The sequence below is a fragment of the Zingiber officinale genome, chromosome 8A, assembly GCF_018446385.1.
Source record: "Zingiber officinale cultivar Zhangliang chromosome 8A, Zo_v1.1, whole genome shotgun sequence".
Classification (NCBI taxonomy): domain Eukaryota; kingdom Viridiplantae; phylum Streptophyta; class Magnoliopsida; order Zingiberales; family Zingiberaceae; genus Zingiber; species Zingiber officinale.
The window spans coordinates 134,195,280-134,213,838 of NC_056000.1; the positions used below are offsets into that span (position 1 = coordinate 134,195,280).

The window sequence follows — 18,559 nt, forward strand, 5'->3', positions numbered from 1 at the left end:
AAGTCGAGCGGAAGACACAACTAGTGAGAAGGATGGCACGGGAAGGGAGCCGACGGGCTCGGTGCGTCCGAAGGACGAGAGAGCTACGGAAGAGTACTCCGGTGGCCGTAAAGAGCGTGCGCGACATTAGAGGGATGTTAAGCCGGGACGGAAGGCTGCTCGAAGAGAAGGCCGAGAATTGGGTTCGGGTGAGCCCTATTTCGGTTGGTCGCAATATCACCCAAAAGAACGGAGCGTCGGAAGCTGAAGAAACCAAGCTGGAAATGAGGCTGCCAGCTTGGAGGCGCCTCCAGCAGGATTGGAGGCACCCTTGAAGGCGCCCTTGAAGGCGCCTTCAACCCTGTTGAAGGTGCCTTCAACCCTGTTGAAGGCGCCCTCAACAGGTCAGTTTTGACCATTTACGTGCGGATAAAGTTTTATCCACTGACCGAACTGGAGGCGCCTTGAACCTTGTTGGAGGTGCCTTGGACCCTCGGAATAGACTTTCCAGGAGCTATAAAAAGGCCCCTGGAGCTAGGAATTCAGCAACAACTCAAGCAATCAATCTGTAAGCAATTCCTAGCAGTAGTTCTGAGCAATTAGAGTGTAAAAGGTTTCTCCGCCTTCAGAGAAGGAGAATTTTCTTAGTGTGCTTTTCACTGCCCTGGATTAACAACCCTCTTGGTTGTAACCAGGTTAAACTTCTGTTTCTGCTTTTATTTTCTGTCTTTATTATTTTACTACTGCATTTATTCTGAGTTGAAATCCGAGGAGGGTAGTTTCATTTTTGTTTTCAGCAATTCACCCCCCTCTTGCCGGTCTCCGCTGCACCTACAAGTGGTATCAGAGCCTGATCGCCTCAGAAGGACTAACCACCAACTGAAGCACTACGATCAAGACGATGGCCTGAGCGAACATCCATCCCCCGAAGTTCGACGGAGACTTCGCCACATGGAAGCGCAAAATGGAGGTATTTTTTAAAACCGAATTTGACATTCTGTTAATAATGAAATATGGATATGCAGTTCCGAAAGACAAGGAGGAAAATACCTGGACGAAAAAGGAGCAAGCAGATTTCGTCGCCAACGGAAAGGCTGAGTTCCACCTACTCAGCGTTCTACCGCCGCAGGAGGTAAATCGGATCGGAAGCTACGACTCAGTGAAAGATCTTTGGGAAAAATTCCTGGAGCTTCACAAAGGCAATTCCGAAGCGAAGCTAGCGAAGCGCGACATCCTCCGGAACCAGTTAACGAACCTCCGGATGAACCAAGGCGAGAAGGTAGCGCAACTCCAAGCGAGAATTAAGGAGCTGATAATGCAACTAACGAACCTTGGAGAAGAGGTAACCAATCGGGATTCTATTTGATACGCGCTCAATGCCTTCCCGAGAACTCCAGAGTGAGCCTCCTTAGTAGATGCGTACTACATCTCTAAGGACCTCGAGGTAAGTACGTTAGAATAATTATTTTTGACTTTTGAACTTCACGAATCTCGAGTTTTAGAGCCAAATGGAGTAGAGAAGACCAGTCAGAACATAGCTCTAAAGGCAAAAGTAAACGGTTCTGACTCCGAAGCCTCAATCGACGAATCCGAAGCGGCACTACTGGTAAGATGCTTCAATAAGTTTTTCAGTTCTAATAAATTTAAATCGCAGAGGCATCATCGAAAGAAGAGGTGGTTCGTTGCTACAACTGCAACGAAGAAGGGCACATCAAGGAGAACTGCCCAAAATTGAAGAGAAAGGAGAAAGAAAAGGAAAAGCCAAAATACAAGAAACCAGAACCCTCCAAGCACAAGAATCTGAAGGCTACTTGGTCAGATTCGTCAACCCTTGAGTCGGACATCGAAGAATTCTCAGGGTTAGCGCTATTAGCGAACCATCAACCGGAAGAAGACTCAAGCTCAGAGATGAGCATCGATGAAGGGGGAGGTACATCAGAAGAAGAAAGCAACAGTGAAGGGGGAGCGTAACTGTTGGGTTCTTCGGGCCGCGAAAACCGCTTTTTCGCGTCGCGGAAACCCCGAGTCACCCAAAGCCATGGATCTCGTGCAAAGATTCGTAAACAAAATTATCTAAAAACCTTTTTCTTGTACGAGTTTGTAAAAACTTTAGATCTACACTAAAGTTAAGATCATTACCTATGTAGCGAAGCCCTTCGCGTTCCCGCTTGTCCAAGATGTCGCCGGATCTCTAGTTGTCAAAGTAGACAACCTCTATATGTATCCACACGGACACAAGTAGAAGGAGATGACCAAAACACAAGGTGTGCTAGCACCAATGGAGTGTTCGGCCAAGGAATGGGAGAAGGAGAAGAGAGAGCACCCAAGGGAGAAGAAGAGCGAATGAAATCAATGAGAGGAAATTCAAACAACCCCTTAGCCATCAAGTGGCCGGCCACTCTAGGAGGTGTAACCCCCACATTAATTCCAATTAATGTGGAGACCATTAAGAGTTGTAACCCCCATGAGGTGACACTCTAGGATGATGTGGATCAACACTATTGGTCCACATGTTGCCACCTCACTAAATGACATGGCAACAAGTGTAACCTCCTCATTTAATGTGGGTCGGCCACATTAAATGCTATGGAGGCTTGTAACCTCCATGAGGTGGCACACATTGATGATGTGGAGCAATCCTATTGGTCCACATCTTGCCAACTCACTAGTGATGTGGCAAAAAGTCAAGTCAAACATGACTTTTCTCTTCCTCTCAAATCAAGTCAAACTTGATCAAATCTCTCTCATGGTTGATCTAATCCAACCATATGATTCAAGCCAACTTAATATAATGAATCTAATTCATTAAATTAAGTTGATTTAATGAGTCATAATCTAAATTAGACTCATTGAATACATGAATCAACTTGAGTCCAACTCAATTAGCCCAATTTGGATTACTCTTAATCCAATATGATTCATCAAATGAATCTAATCCTCTTAGTTCATCATATGAACCAAATCTCCATCTAATTGTCCTTAGTGTGTGACCCTATAGGTTCTTGTAACGTTGGCAATGCCCTAAACCCATTTAGGAGCATAAGTAATGAGCGGTATCTAGCAACACATCATTACTACCCAAGTTACAAGAATGTCGAGATCCGACATCACCTTGTGACTACCAATTGTGACTCCTCACAAAATATGTGACATTGTCCTTCTATCCTAGACATCTAGATTGATCAATGTGAGGCATAGACCGTGTCATCCTCTAATCAATCTAAATCTTGAACTCCAAGTAGACTCACTCGATCAAATGAGCTCAACATCTAATGTTGACTCATTTGGGCATGGCCATGCACTTCGTGGTCTAACTCTATCAAGAATATTGATGTCGCTCCCGTCATATGGGAGGGATAGATCCCATCTACATCACTCACATCCCTCTGCATAATTTGTTACATACCCAGTAATCGCCTTTATAGTCCACCCTGTTACGGGTGACGTTCGACGAAACCAAAGTACATAACTCCTTATGTAGGGATCCATGGTGACTTCAGGTCTAAGGACTAATAGTCATACTAATAGCCACATGAGAAAGTATATGACACTCATATAACGATCCATGATACTTTCTCATGGCGGGTCATTCAGTATACATTCTCTAATGCATACCCATGTGTCAGCTTGATATCTCTATATCCATGACTTGTGAGATCAAGTCATCGAGCTGACCTACATGCTAGTCTTATTGTATTAACATTGTCCCTGAATGTTAATACTCAACTAGGAATGATTTAGAGTAGTGTTCCCTATATCATCTCACTATCGATTCAACCAATCGATTGATATAGGTAAGAATCTTCTACTCAAGGACGTTACTATACTTATTTTATCTAGCACTAATACAAATAAACATAATAACCAAAAACCAAATGCCTTAATATATATATACAAAAATATGATATACATGAGTCCATACAATCATCAAATGATTGACTCTAGGGCTCTAACTAACAATCTCCCACTAGCACTAGTGCCAATCAGTATAGGCTCTAAGGCCTAATGACCTAGTGTGACCATCATGCTTTCTCTGTGCCAAAGCCTTGGTCAAGGGATCTGCGATGTTAGCCTCTGTAGGTACTCTGCAAATCTCCACATCTCCTCTATCGATAATCTCTCGAATGAGATGGAAACATTGTAGAACTGCTGTGAACTCTGCCTGCTCATAGCACTACCATTCAAGCAAAACATGAACCTCGACTGTGATCTTTAATCATCCTGATCGGTCTGGAAGCTGGCATCACTGTAACCCTTTACAGTTAGCTCATCATTGCCTCCATATATCAAGAAATATTCTTTAGTCCTTCATAAGTACTTAAGAATATTCTTGACCACTATCTAGTGACTTTCACCTGGATCTGACTGGTATCTGCTCGTCATGCTCAAAGCATACGAGACATCAGGTCGAGTACATAGCATGGCGTACATGATCGATCCTATGGCTGAGGCATAAGGGATCTGATCCATGCGGTCTCTCTCCTCTCTAGAAGAGGGACCTTGAGTCTTCGAAAGACTCACGCCATGTGACATCGGCAGAAATCCCTTCTTGGAGTTCTGCATGGCAAACCGTAGGAGTACCTTGTCAATGTATGTACTCTGACTTAGGCCAAGCAATCTCTTAGATCTATCTCTATAGATCTGTATCCCAAGAATACGAGATGCCTCACCTAAGTCCTTCATTGAGAAGCAACTCCCTAGCCAGGTCTTGACAGATTGAAGCATAGGGATGTTCTTCCCAATGAGTAGTATGTCATCCACATACAATATGAGGAAGACAACTATATCCCCTACAACCTTCTTGTAGACACAAGGCTCATCTTTGTTCTTGATGAAACCAAACTGTTTGATTGCATCATCGAATCAAAGATTCCAGCTCCGAGAAGCTTGCTTTAGTCCATAAATGGACCTATGCAGCTTGCATACTCTGCTAGTATGCTGTGGATCTACAAAACCCTCATAGATAAGTCCATCTATGTCAGTCTTTCTCTTAAAGACCCACTTACACCCAATGGGTTTTACCCCTTCAGGTGGATCAACCAAAGTCCATACTTGGTTGGTGTACATGGATTCCATCTCGGATCTTATGGCCTCTAGCCATTTCTCGGAATCTGGTCTCATCACAGCTTCCTGATAGGTGGTAGGCTCATCCTCTATGAGCATAACGTCATCATGGTCAGACAAGAGAAATGAGTATCTCTCAGGCTGACGACGTACCCTATCAGACCTGCGAAGAGGTATGTCTACTTGAACCGGTTGTTGTTCCTCAACTCCTTGTGGAACATCATCCACAACACTTTGTGGCTCCAGTTCAACTTCCATCGAGGCTTCAGTGCTAGTATTCGCATCTTGAACTTCTTCAAGATCGAACATGCTCCCACTAGTCTTTCTAGAAACAAAGTCCCTTTCTAAAAAGACCCCAGTCTTTGCCACAACTACCTTGTGCTGACTGGGAATGTAGAAGTAATATCCCTTAGTTTCCTTGGGATATCCAATGAAAAAGCACTTGTCAGATTTGGGTCCTAATTTGTCTGAGACTTGACGTCTAACGTAAGCCTCACAACCCCAAATCCTCATGAAAGACACCTGGGCATCTCTCCCAGTCCATATCCTATATGGTGTCTTTATCACGGCCTTTGATGGAACTCGGTTGAGTATGAAAGCTGCCGTGTCTAGAGCATATCCCCATAGATATGTCGGAAGATCTGTGTGACTCATCATAGATCGTACCATATCTAATAAGGTACTATTCCTCCGTTCGGATACACCATTCCACTGTGGTGTTCCAGGAGGAGTGAGTTGGGATAGAATCCCACACTCAGCTAGATAGTCACGGAACTCATGGCTAAGGTATTCTCCACCTCGATCGGATCGAAGTATCTTAATACTCTTGCTAAGTTGGTTCTGTACTTCATTCTTGAATTCTTTGAACTTTTCAAAAGATTCAGACTTATGTGTCATTAAGTACACATAACCGTATCTACTGAAGTCATCAGTAAATGTGATGAAGTACCTATAACCGCCTCTAGCAGCGACATTGAAAGGGCCACATACATCACTATGTATGAGTCCTAACAAATCAGTCGCTCTCTCGCTGTGCCCACTAAAGGGAGTCTTGGTCATCTTGCCTCGTAGGCATGACTCGCATACCTTATATGATTCAAAATCAAATGAGTCCAGCATACCATCCTTATGGAGCTGGGATAAGCGCTTGTCATTTATATGACCTAAGCGATAGTGCTAGAGATAAGTTTGGTTCATGTCATTTGACTTGAACCTCTTGGTACTAATGTTATAGATAGGACTCTCTAGATCTAGAATATAGAGTCTGTTTATCAGAGGTGCACTACAATAGAACATATCGTTTAAATAGACAGAACAACATTTGTTCTTTATTATAAACGAGAATCCTTTCTTGTCCAAACAAGAAACTGATATAATGTTCTTAGTCAAGGCAGGCACATAACAACAATCATCTAATTCTAGTACAAGCCCAGAGGGAAGAGATAGATGATAAGTTCCTACAGCAATAGCAGCAACTCGTGCTCCATTGCCTACTCGTAGGTTTATCTCACCCTTCATCAATGCCCTGCTATTCCTCAGCGCTTGTACATTAGTACAAATGTGTGAAGCACATCCGGTATCTAATACCCACGATGAAGAAATAGAGAGGTTGACTTCTATAACATGTATACCTGAAGTAGAAATCTTATTTCTCTTCTTCTTAAGATCTTCCAGGTATTCTTTGGAGTTCCTCTTCCAGTGCCTTGCTTGTCCTTGATATAGGTGACAAAGATGCTCAACCATATCGTAAGCGCCCATCAACTCATGTTGCTTCTGAAGCTCAGAGTTCATGGTCGCGAGCATAAGACAGGACACATCTAATGTGTCATCTTGATGCTTCTTGTAAGCATCTCGGTCTGCTCGCGTGGCAGTGGCAGGAGGAGCCTCCGGAATGGGCTGCTCCAGAACGTACAGTTTACGTTCTTGGGTGAGAACTATTCTCAGGTTCCTGTACCAGTCCAGGAAATTTGCTCCGTTGAGCTTGTCCTTCTTAAGGACAGAACGCAGGGAGAAAGAGTTCGTATTCGACGTCATGGTTATCTACAACATAAAATTTGCAGAAATAAATATCATATTCTTTTAAAATCATTTAATTAGGCCTTTAACTAAATGATGCTCCCACTAAATACTATAATTCTTGTGGGACAAGATCCACATCATACTAACACTTGAGTTAGCTTTGGCTAATACGCCCAAGGCTTAGTATGATCGGTAGGTAACGATTACCAATTACATCTCTATGCAACTCTTGTTTATAGGATCAAGATCCATATTTATATTAAAACTCGAGTTAGCTTTGGCTAATACGCCCGAGAGTTAATATAAACGTGATTTTGTCCTACCTTTCCAACTATTGGAAGAATGCCTATAGTTGACTCGATCCAACCGAGTAACTAGGAAAATCTAATTGAGTTTGTATTCACCCATGCGTTGATAGGCGGGACCAAGATTGTCCCTCCGTACCCTACCAAGATAATATGTATTGCTCTGCTTTGGCAGATTCAATAATACATGTGATCGAGGTAGTGATAGGTATCACGGCACGGTTAAGCATTTAGAGTTGGTTCGATCTAGATCTAGATCTAATCTAATCGAGAAGGATGCATCTTGTGCACGACTTAGATCTAATCTAATCGCAAGGGTGCATCATGTGCACGACTTAGATCTAATCTAATCGTTAAGGCACTAATTAATTAATTAATTATTAAACATGCATAAGATACATAACAATTAATTAATTAATCTATTTGTGATTTAGTCATGGCCCTACTACGATCTTCTCAAGCCAATGGGAAGATCGAATGGTTAACCTAGGGTCAACAGCTTCTCCAAGCTCCTCCCTTTGACCACCTTGTGTTGCTCGTGCCCGCCTCGGAACTCCGTCTCGTGTGGACCCTCCACCGCTCCAATTTATACATTACAATTTGAAACTCGAGTTACATTCGAGTCTAAATCTAATTTACAACCAGAATAAGAGAAAGGCACGACGCGTAGGCTGTGAAAAAAATAAAAATACAGCACACACACGCAGGCCGTATTATGAATTACAACACAAATCCAATCTTATTGGGTATTTTGGGCCATGACTATCACAAATTAATATATAATTCAAAATTATATATTTTTCATAATTTTTCTGTAATTTTAAAAATAATTTTTACAATTTTTATGAGTAAAATTTCCCGGCGGTCCCGTTTAGCGGTTTCGGGCGCAATCGCGGAACGGATCCCCTTGCGGGGCCCAGGGGCAGCGCCCCTACCCGCGATCTAACCATCGCGAGGGTTCCTTTGCGATCCAACAGCGCCTAAACCCGCTGTCCCAAAATGATTTGGGTCGAGACATTGCCGTTTCGGAAAAATCTTCCCGGCGGGTTCATTTTTAGCGATTTCGGGTGCAATCGCGGAGCAAATTCCCTTGCGGGGTTAGGGGCAATGCCCCTACCCACGATCTAACCATCGTGAGTTGCTCCTTTGCGATCTAATGGCACCCGACCCCGCTGTCCCAAACGGATTTGGGGCAAAACGAAGCCGTTTAAAAGAAAACTTTCCGGTAGCCGAAGCCTACAAGTGCCGAGACACTTGTGCTTCGCTTCTACGGAAAAATTACTCATAAAAACTCTAAAAACTCAATTTTTACAGAAAATCACAGAAGGTATATTTTTCATAAAAATACAAACGAACTCGTACAAGTCTTTGCACGTGGCTCTGATACCACTGTTGGGTTCTTCGGGCCGCGAAAACCGCTTTTTCGCGTCGCGGAAACCCCGAGTCACCCAAAGTCATGGATCTCGTGCAAAGATTCGTAAACAAAATTATCGAAAAACCTTTTTCTTGTACGAGTTTGTAAAAACTTTAGATCTACACTAAAGTTAAGATCATTACCCTTGTAGCGAAGCCCTTCGCGTTCCCGCTTGTCCAAGATGTCGCCGGATCTCTAGTTGTCAAAGTAGACAACCTCTATATGTATCCACACGGATACAAGTAGAAGGAGATGACCAAAACACAAGGTGTGCTAGCACCAATGGAGTGTTCAGCCAAGGAATGGGAGAAGGAGAAGAGAGAGCACCCAAGGGAGAAGAAGAGTGAATGAAATCAATGAGAGGAAATTCAAACAACCCCTTAGCCATCAAGTGGCCGGCCACTCTAGGGGGTGTAACCCCCACATTAATTCCAATTAATGTGGAGACCATTAAGAGTTGTAACCCCCATGAGGTGGCACTCTAGGATAATGTGGATCAACACTATTGGTCCACATGTTGCCACCTCACTAAATGACATGGCAACAAGTGTAACCTCCTCATTTAATGTGGGTCGGCCACATTAAATGCTATGGAGGCTTGTAACCTCCATGAGGTGGCACACATTGATGATGTGGAGCAATCCTATTGGTCCACATCTTGCCAACTCACTAGTGATGTGGCAAAAAGTCAAGTCAAACATGACTTTTTCTCTTCCTCTCAAATCAAGTCAAACTTGATCAAATCTCTCTCATGGTTGATCTAATCCAACCATATGATTCAAGCCAACTTAATATAATGAATCTAATTCATTAAATTAAGTTGATTTAATGAGTCATAATCTAAATTAGACTCATTGAATACATGAATCAACTTGAGTCCAACTCAATTAGCCCAATTTGGATTACTCTTAATCCAATATGATTCATCAAATGAATCTAATCCTCTTAGTTCATCATATGAACCAAATCTCCATCTAATTGTCCTTAGTGTGTGACCCTATAGGTTCTTGTAATGTTGGCAATGCCCTAAACCCATTTAGGAGCATAAGTAATGAGCGGTATCTAGCAACACATCATTACTACCCAAGTTACAAGAATGTCGAGATCCGACATCACCTTGTGACTACCAATTGTGACTCCTCACAAAATATGTGACATTGTCCTTCTATCCTAGACATCTAGATTGATCAATGTGAGGCATAGACCGTGTCATCCTCTAATCAATCTAAATCTTGAACTCCAAGTAGACTCACTCGATCAAATGAGCTCAACATCTAATGTTGACTCATTTGGGCATGGCCATACACTTCGTGGTCTAACTCTATCAAGAATATTGATGTCGCTCCCGTCATATGGGAGGGATAGATCTCATCTACATCACTCACATCCCTCTGCATAATTTGTTACATACCCAGTAATCGCCTTTATAGTCCACCCTGTTACGGGTGACGTTTGACGAAACCAAAGTACATAACTCCTTATGTAGGGATCCATGGTGACTTCAGGTCTAAGGACTAATAGTCATACTAATAGCCACATGAGAAAGTATATGACACTCATATAACGATCCATGATACTTTCTCATGGCGGGTCATTCAGTATACATTCTCTAATGCATACCCATGTGTTAGCTTGATATCTCTATATCCATGACTTGTGAGATCAAGTCATCGAGCTGACCTACATGCTAGTCTTATTGTATTAACATTGTCCCTGAATGTTAATACTCGACTAGGAATGATTTAGAGTAGTGTACCATATATCATCTCACTATCGATTCAACCAATCGATTGATATAGGTAAGAACCTTCTACTCAAGGACGTTACTATACTTATTTTATCTGGCACTAATACAAATAAGCATAATAACCAAAAACCAAATGCCTTAATATATATACAAGAATATGATATACATGAGTCTATACAATCATCAAATGATTGGCTCTAGGGCTCTAACTAACAGTCACCAGATCAGGTAAGTAAGGTACGCAATCTAACCCCGTCTCAGTCATTTCGATTTATTAAATCACTTTCTAAAGACTTATTCGAAGTAGAAAAAGAAAATAAAGAATTAAAAATGAAATTAGCAAAAGCATGTCCACTTGAAATGTATGATAGTGTAAAATCAGAAAATGATAAATTAAAATTAGAAATTGAAAAACTGAAATCTGCTGCATGCTTAAATCAATTTCCAAATTCAAAATTAAGAATTTATGGTAAATTAAATTGGTATATAAGGAGGCATCAAGGTCAACTTAGGAAAATACCAAGAAACTATGTACCCCCTAGATTTTTAAAAAATCCTGTAGGAAGGAACCTCTATTGGGTTCTAAAATCTGTGCTTAATTAATTTTTCAAAAATTAAAAGCTTACAGTGAGAAAAATTATTTATGGAAGCTTTGTCTAAGGAAGTGGTTGTTGCTCCAATAACCAAGAAGGCCTAGTGCCTCGCCACGACCTGGAAGCTAAAATATTGAAAGAAAATATTTAATTAACTTTCTGAAAAAGCATTAAACAAGAATTAAATAATGCTTTGAAAGTTTATCAAATATTTGTTAAAATAAACAAAAATTCCTTAGAATTTTTTTTTAAATTCTAACTTAATTTTTTTTTGGTTAGAAATTTTATTTTGGAAAATTCTAAAAGTTCATTCACTTGACTTAGAAATTTTTTGGGAACATTTGAACATTTACTTAGGATTTTTTTTACTTAGAAATTTTTTTTGGATAATTTATTTTAACTTATCAATTTTTTCAAAAATTCATTATTAACTTAGAAAATTTTCAAAAAACTTCAATCTTACTTGAAAATTCTTAAGACCCCATTTTTACTGTGATCAAATAGGGAGAGAAAAGTACAAGTTAAGGGGGAGTTAGAAAGAGTTAGAAAAAAACTTAAAATTTTTTAAACTGTATTTCAATTTTACTAATTGCAAAAATTATTCTTAACTTGTTAGTTTAGTAAATTTTCTTTAAAATTACTATTTATGTCTATTTTTAACCCTAACTTGAACTTGGGTTGATGCACATCAAAAAGGGGAAGATTGTTGGACCCCGTGGTAGTTTTGATGTGATCAACCAAGTTGGTTAGGTCCTGCTGTGTTTGATCCCTGTGTTTGAGTGTGCAGGAGCTTAGGAGCACATGAAGTCGAGCGGAAGACGCAGCTAGCGAGAAGGACGGCACGGGAAGGGAGCCGACGGGCTCGGTGCGTCCGAAGGACGAGAGAGCTGTGGAAGAGTACTCCGGTGGGCGTGAAGAGCGTGCGCGGCGTTCGAGGGACGTTAAGCCGGGACGGAAGGCTACTCGAAGAGATGGCCGGGAATTGGGTTCGGGTGAGCCCTATTCCGGTTGGCCGCAATCACCCAAAAGAACGGAGCGTCGGAAGATGAAGAAACCAAGCTGGAAATGAGGCTGCTAGTTTGGAGGCGCCTCCAGCAGGATTGGAGGCGCCCTTGAAGGCGCCTTCAACCCTGTTGAAGGCGCCCTCAACAGGTCAGTTTTGACCGTTTGCGTGCGGATAAAGTTTTATCCGCTGACCGAGCTGGAGGAGCCTTGAACCTTGTTAGAGGCGCCTTGGACCCTCGGGATAGACTTTCCAGGAGCTATAAAAAGGCCCCTGGAGCTAGGAATTCAACAACAACTCAAGCAATCAATCTGTAAGCAATTCCTAGCAGTAGTTCTGAGCAATTAGAGTGTAAAAGGCTTCTCCGCCTTCAGAGAAGGAGAATTTTCTTAGTGTGCTTTTCACTGCCCTGAATTAACAACCCTCTTGGTTGTAACCAGGTTAAACTTCTGTTTTTGCTTTTATTTTCTGTCTTTATTATTTTACTACTGCATTTATTCTGAGTTGAAATCCGAGGAGGGTAGTTTCATTTTTGTTTTTAGCAATTCACCCCTCTCTTGCCGGTCTCCGCTGCACCTACACAAGGTTTACATGACAAACCTTATGAGCTCCTCTTAGGGACATCATCACCCTAGATTACTAGGACACAGTTTCCTTCTATAATCAACAACACACCATATAAATAATATCATTTCCCAACTTATCGGGCCTTTTGATTTATCGAACTAAATCTCACCCTTTGATAAGTCAAAGAAATAAATATTAATTATACGTGCTTGTTATTATATTAGGATTAAGAGCACACACTTTCATGATAACAGAGGTCTAGTTCTTTTATGATGCCAGTATAAAAAGAAACTACCTCAAATGATCCTGCTCAAACACTCTAAGTGTACTAGTGTAATTATATAGTCAAGATAAACTAATACCTAATTACACTACGACCGTTCAAATGGTTTGTGTTGGTCCCTTTGGAGGCCGGCAAGAGGGGAGGGGTGAATTGTCCTACAAAAATAAACCACAAACCTTTCTCAGATATTCAACTAATTGACAGACACTTGTAATAATAAAAAGAAGAGACTAAATGAAAAGATCAGACACAAGAGATTTACTTGGTTTGCAATCAGGGGATTGCTAATCCAAGGAAAGTAAGCACACTATCTGATGATCTCCTTCAGGTGGAGTAGCCTCTTTACAGCGTTGACAGCACAAATAAAAAGAACAAAAATGAAAGCACAGAGAAAACTGATTACAAGTGAGTTTTTTTAACTGTGCAGATCAGTGCTATATTTATAGCACTGGTCGGGGCGTCCCGAAGGGGTTCCGGGTGCCCTGGGGGGATAAAATTTTATCCCCCAACGATCAGATCGCGTTTGACGTGATCCTGGTCAAAATCTGGGTTCGGGCGCCTCGGGTGCGAGCCAGCAGAAGCCAGCGCAGCAGAGCTTGAGGCACCTCGGACCAGGCTGAAGGCGCCTTAGACCAGGCCTTGGAGGCGCCTTGGACCAGCCTTGGAGGCGCCTTCAAGGGGATAAGGTGCGACTAGATCAGTGCTGATCCACACGGGCGACTCGGGCAACTTGGAGGCGCCTCGGACGTGCTTGGAGGCCCCTCCAACACTGTATAAAAGAGGACTTCGAGCAGTGGCTTATTCAACGATTTCCAAAAGCTTCCTTCTTCCTGTTCTGCTCAAGAATTGCTTCTGAAGTGCTGCAGTGACATCCCGATGACCCGGAGCTTCAGTTTCGATCCTGTTGTTGTCAGTATAAAGTTTATTTAAGTTCATTATTGTATTGTACTTCAGTTGTAATATTTATCGAAATTATAGTTGTTGCCCAACGTAAACGCTCAACGAGCGAGGGCCTTGGAGTAGGAGTTGTCACAGACTCCGAACCAAGTAAACAGCTTGTGTTCGTGTGTTGTGTTTAATTTCCATTGCGTTTAATTACTCGAGTTTTACGAACTGATTCTGAAATAGCCACGAGCACTATTCACCCCCCCCTCTAGCGCTTCTCGATCCAACAGACATGATATAATTTAGCATAAAATCTCAAACAAGAGGAACAAAAGAGAAGAGATGCTTATCTAACGACGACGAGTGGCCTTTGGATCCAATCCTTTGCTTCTGGAGTCGATATGGTGATGAAAGATCGTTGGACGGAGGTCCGAGACGGTGTGGAACAACACCAAGACGAATTTCCCTCTAACGGCTCGCTCCCTATAAAATACCGAAAAATAGGTGAATATTAATAAGGGAATTTTCCGGAATTTTTAGAAATTTTTCGAGAATTTTTCGGAGCTCGTATGGACAAGTTAACGGGGATAAAAACGGGGCCCGGAAAAACCTGTTTAGGTTACCCTGTTTTAATGAGGAAAAGTTTTATTTTCTTTTCCTTTTCTTTTTCTTTTTCTTTTTCTTTATATTTTCTTCTCTTCCTCGCCGTTTCCTTCCCTTCGCACGCGCCTTCTCCCCGTGCCCTAACCGGCAGCACGAGCGGTTCCTCCTACCCGAGTACAAAACCCCTCGGCAAGGGTTTTGCTTCTTTTCCTCCTCTCCTCTGCCTCCCGTTTTCCTTTCTCTCCTTCTCCACAGCAGTGACGCCGACTCCACAGCATAAGCACGGCGCGCGAGCCCTAACCGGCGCCGAGCGGTCCTCTGCCTCTCCGCAGCCGACGCCATTCTCCCTTCTTTCCTCTGTGCTGCCAGTCGTCCCTCAGCCCGAGCCGACGCCAACCCTTTCCTTCTGCCATGCCTAGCTAACATTGGTGGGTTTTTGTGCTAGGGTGTTTCTAATTTCCGCAGCCACCTTCTAGCGGTAAACAACCCTATTGAGAAGCAACTCTTGGATTCCAGCAACGAGGTTGATTTGGATTTCTAGGTTGTGGAACTTGAGGTAAGGCTTAGGGTTTGTTTTGTTTTCAATTCTGTGATCTAGTTCTTAACCCTGCCGTGAGCAGCACTTGGGTTGTGTGAAAGGTTATGCTAACTAAGGGTGGTAGTCTCTAATTTTAGATTCAATTCGACGGTGGTGTATCTGGTTTCAGCGGCTGCCCCTGTCCCGACAACAACTACTTGTTGTGGATCAATAGAGGAGACTTTGGTGTTGAGGTAAGATATTTAATTAGGTTGGATTAGGTATGAGTTAGATTTTTGTAATTGGTTGTATATGTATAATTGGAATTGGTCTGATAGTATGATTAGGGTTAAGGTAAGTTAACCCTAGTTAATTGTTGGATTTATGTTAGCTTCTCGTGGATTTGATTTAGCTATTTTATCTATATGAAGCTAGCTAAACTTGGAAACTATAAATATTACAGGACCTTGATGCGAGACGAGTATCTCGGAGTCAGATTGGACCTTTCTATTTTCGGAGGCGGGTACTTTTGACTTATGTCATTTGATATACATAGTAGTGAATTTAACAAGTTGCATTAATTATGTCCTTTATTTGTTTCGGTTAGTCACTACCCATTATTTGATACATGATTGATTGATTGCTTGATTTGCATCCCATGTATACTTTAGTGGTTTATACATGCTTATAGGGGGTAGTGATATACCATGCTTTACCATGTTCAGGACCTAGGTTTTATACCTTCTGTGTACCTTTGGATTGTTTTGATTCGTTGACCTATGATGCACTTTTATATACATGTGGATTAGGTCAGGATATTTTGTGGTTAGTGTCATGCACCATTTGCATGATTGCATGCTGTGCGATAGTCCGCTCCATTATTGTTGAGCACATCGCCAGTTACATGGATCTGCACACACCACCACTCATGGGTTAGTGGTCGATTCGGGTGTGTTGCAGCAGGGACTCTGTTAGGCACCGCTGGTCCGCTCATGGGTAAGCCGGCAGGGATTCCTCCCCGTCTTTGAGCACCGGGAGATGAGAGCATTACGCTCCCCATTTATGATTTGGGGTAGGAGGATAGGTGTACTCGACAGATCCGTCCACTCGGTCACTCATCGGGAGTAGTGACGACAGAGTGCATTGTCACCCTACCCACTCGGCCTCACTATTGTGTGTGAGATGATCGGCTGGGGGTGACCAGGGCGCATCATTGGCATCATATGCATGATGCATTTATTGCTGTGTTTGTGTTTACTGTATATGCTGCATATTATTTGGATACCTATGTTTGACATGCATACAGGACTTCCCTATCCCTCGGACTGTTTGACCTTATACTCAGGACCTGGTTAGTACAGTATTCTCCTGTTTACTTCAGATGCATTTTTATCTTTCTTATCAGGAGACTGTACGCATGATTAGTGCTAGGTGTTGTTTCCCTACTTTGTATATCAATTGTACCTGCTGAGTGTTGGACTCACCCCGCCACCATTGTCGTTATTTTCAGGTTGATGCTGTCAGGAGGGAGTTCCAGTCACTAGTCCCCACAGCACGTAGTGCTAGATCTCTGCAGACCTCGATGGTTTATATATCGTTTAGTTTTGTTTTGCATTTATTGATTATGTGTGGACTTGGTTTGTTTGGATACTTGGTTGTTGTATGGATTTTTGTGATGATGATGGATTTTTATTCGATATGTTTTTTTTACTACGTGCCTGCCTGGACGGCAGAAGAGGTTGTTGGTGCAACCTTAGGTCAAGGTTGACCTGGTTGACCCGACTCGAGGTGACTTGACTCGAGTTGTATTTTGATGTTTGACTTGGGAAGATTGTCGGTGCAACCTTAGGTCAAGGTTGACCTAGTTGAGTTGCATGTCGATGTTTAACGAGAAGAGAGTTGTATTCTTGATGTTTGACAAGAATAGGTGTTTGGGAGATTGTAGGTGCAACCTTAGGTCAAGGTTGACCTGGTTGACCTGATTCGCGAAAAGTCCAAGTATGGAGACTTGGCACTGGAAAAGTCCAAGCACGGAGACTTGGCAGGGAAAAGTCCAAGCAGGTAGCACGCGGAAAGTCCAAGTATGGAGACTTGCACGGGAAAAGTCCAAGCAGTAGCTTGGCACGGAAAAGTCCAAGTATGGAGACTTGGCAGGGAAAGTCCTAACTGGGATGTTAGGCGGTGTGGAAAGTCCCGTGAGTGAAGCAGGCGGTGGGAAAGTCCTAACTGGATGTTAGGCGGTTGGAAAGTCCCGTGAGTGAAGCCAGGCGGTGAGAAAGTCCTAACTGGGATGTTAGGCGGTGTGGAAAGTCCGGTGAGTGAAGCCGTGCAATGGGAAAGTCCTAACTGGGATGTTAGGCGGTTGGAAAGTCCCGTGAGTGAAGCAGGCAGTGAGAAAGTCCTAACTGGGATGTTAGGCGGTGTGAAAACCCTAGTGAGTGAAGCTAGGTGAAAGTCCGGTGAGTGAAGCCGGGCAAGGAAAATCCAGATGGATCAAGGATGATCGGACATCCGGTGTTGAGAAGGTCAAGTAGGTCAAGGGTGACCGGATACTTGACACGAAGAGAAAAGTCCAAGTGGGTCAAAGGATTGACCGGACACTTGGTGAGGAGTCTTAGCAGGTCAAGGGTGGCCGGATGCTAAGCATGATGTACCAACAGGTCAAGGTTGACCGGATGTTGGTTTGGGAGACTTGGGACTTGGTTTGGGCAAAACCAAGCTGGATCGGTCTGCAGACCGATCTAGCGATCGTTGTGTATCGATCGGTGCGTGACCAATCGGATAACAAAGCAAGGTGTGGGCTTCTTGATCGGTCCGGGGACCAATCAGCATGGAGCTGATCGGTCCGGGACCGATCAGGAGGGATCGATCGGTCAGGGGCCCGATTCCCACAGAGAGTTGGGCAACTCTCTGTGAAGCCTTCTGATCAGTCTGGGGACCGATTAGCACAGGGCCTGATCGGTCCCCACGACCGATCAGACATCGCCCAGACCGATCAGGCTTCAGCCTGATCGGTCCACGTCCTAGCCGTTGCGTAGCAACGACTAGTTTCTTCGCTGTCTTCTTCGCATGTATAAAGGGGTCGAGGGCTGCTGCTGCACGGTAACTTCTTCTTTTCTTCTAGAACTTCTGTTCTTCTGCTGCTGAAGCTTCTGCTTCAACTGAGCTTTGATTGAGCTCGCCTCCGAAGCTTCGCGTGAGCTTCCAGTCGTCGACCAGCTGCTGCGTTTGGGTTGTGAAGTTGCTGCTTCACCTCCAGTCGATAAGAAAGCAAGCAATTGGTAGAGTGCTATTGTATTCATATTGTATTGCTTTTCTTACTGTTCTTGTACTCTTTGTTTGCTGTTGCAAACGTTTGTGGCGAGGTTTCTCCACCCACAAGGAGTATATTGTATTAGCCGGTTCTCCGGGGGCTCATCCACCGACGGATTGACTGGACTCGTCCACCTTACGGACACGCCGAGGAGTAGGAGTCCTAATCTCCGAACCTCGTTACATCCTTGTGTTAAGGTTTGCTTTTCTTCTCTTTCGTTTCTTTGTATTTTCCGCTGCGATAACACGTTTTGTAGAAAGAAACAAC

The 18,559-nt window shown here is 43.0% G+C and overlaps 1 pseudogene; it reads right to left on the minus strand.

Moving 5' to 3' along the window:
- LOC122011288 overlaps positions 1 to 18,559 on the minus strand; it is a 45,227-nt pseudogene that overhangs the window by 1,733 nt on the left and 24,935 nt on the right.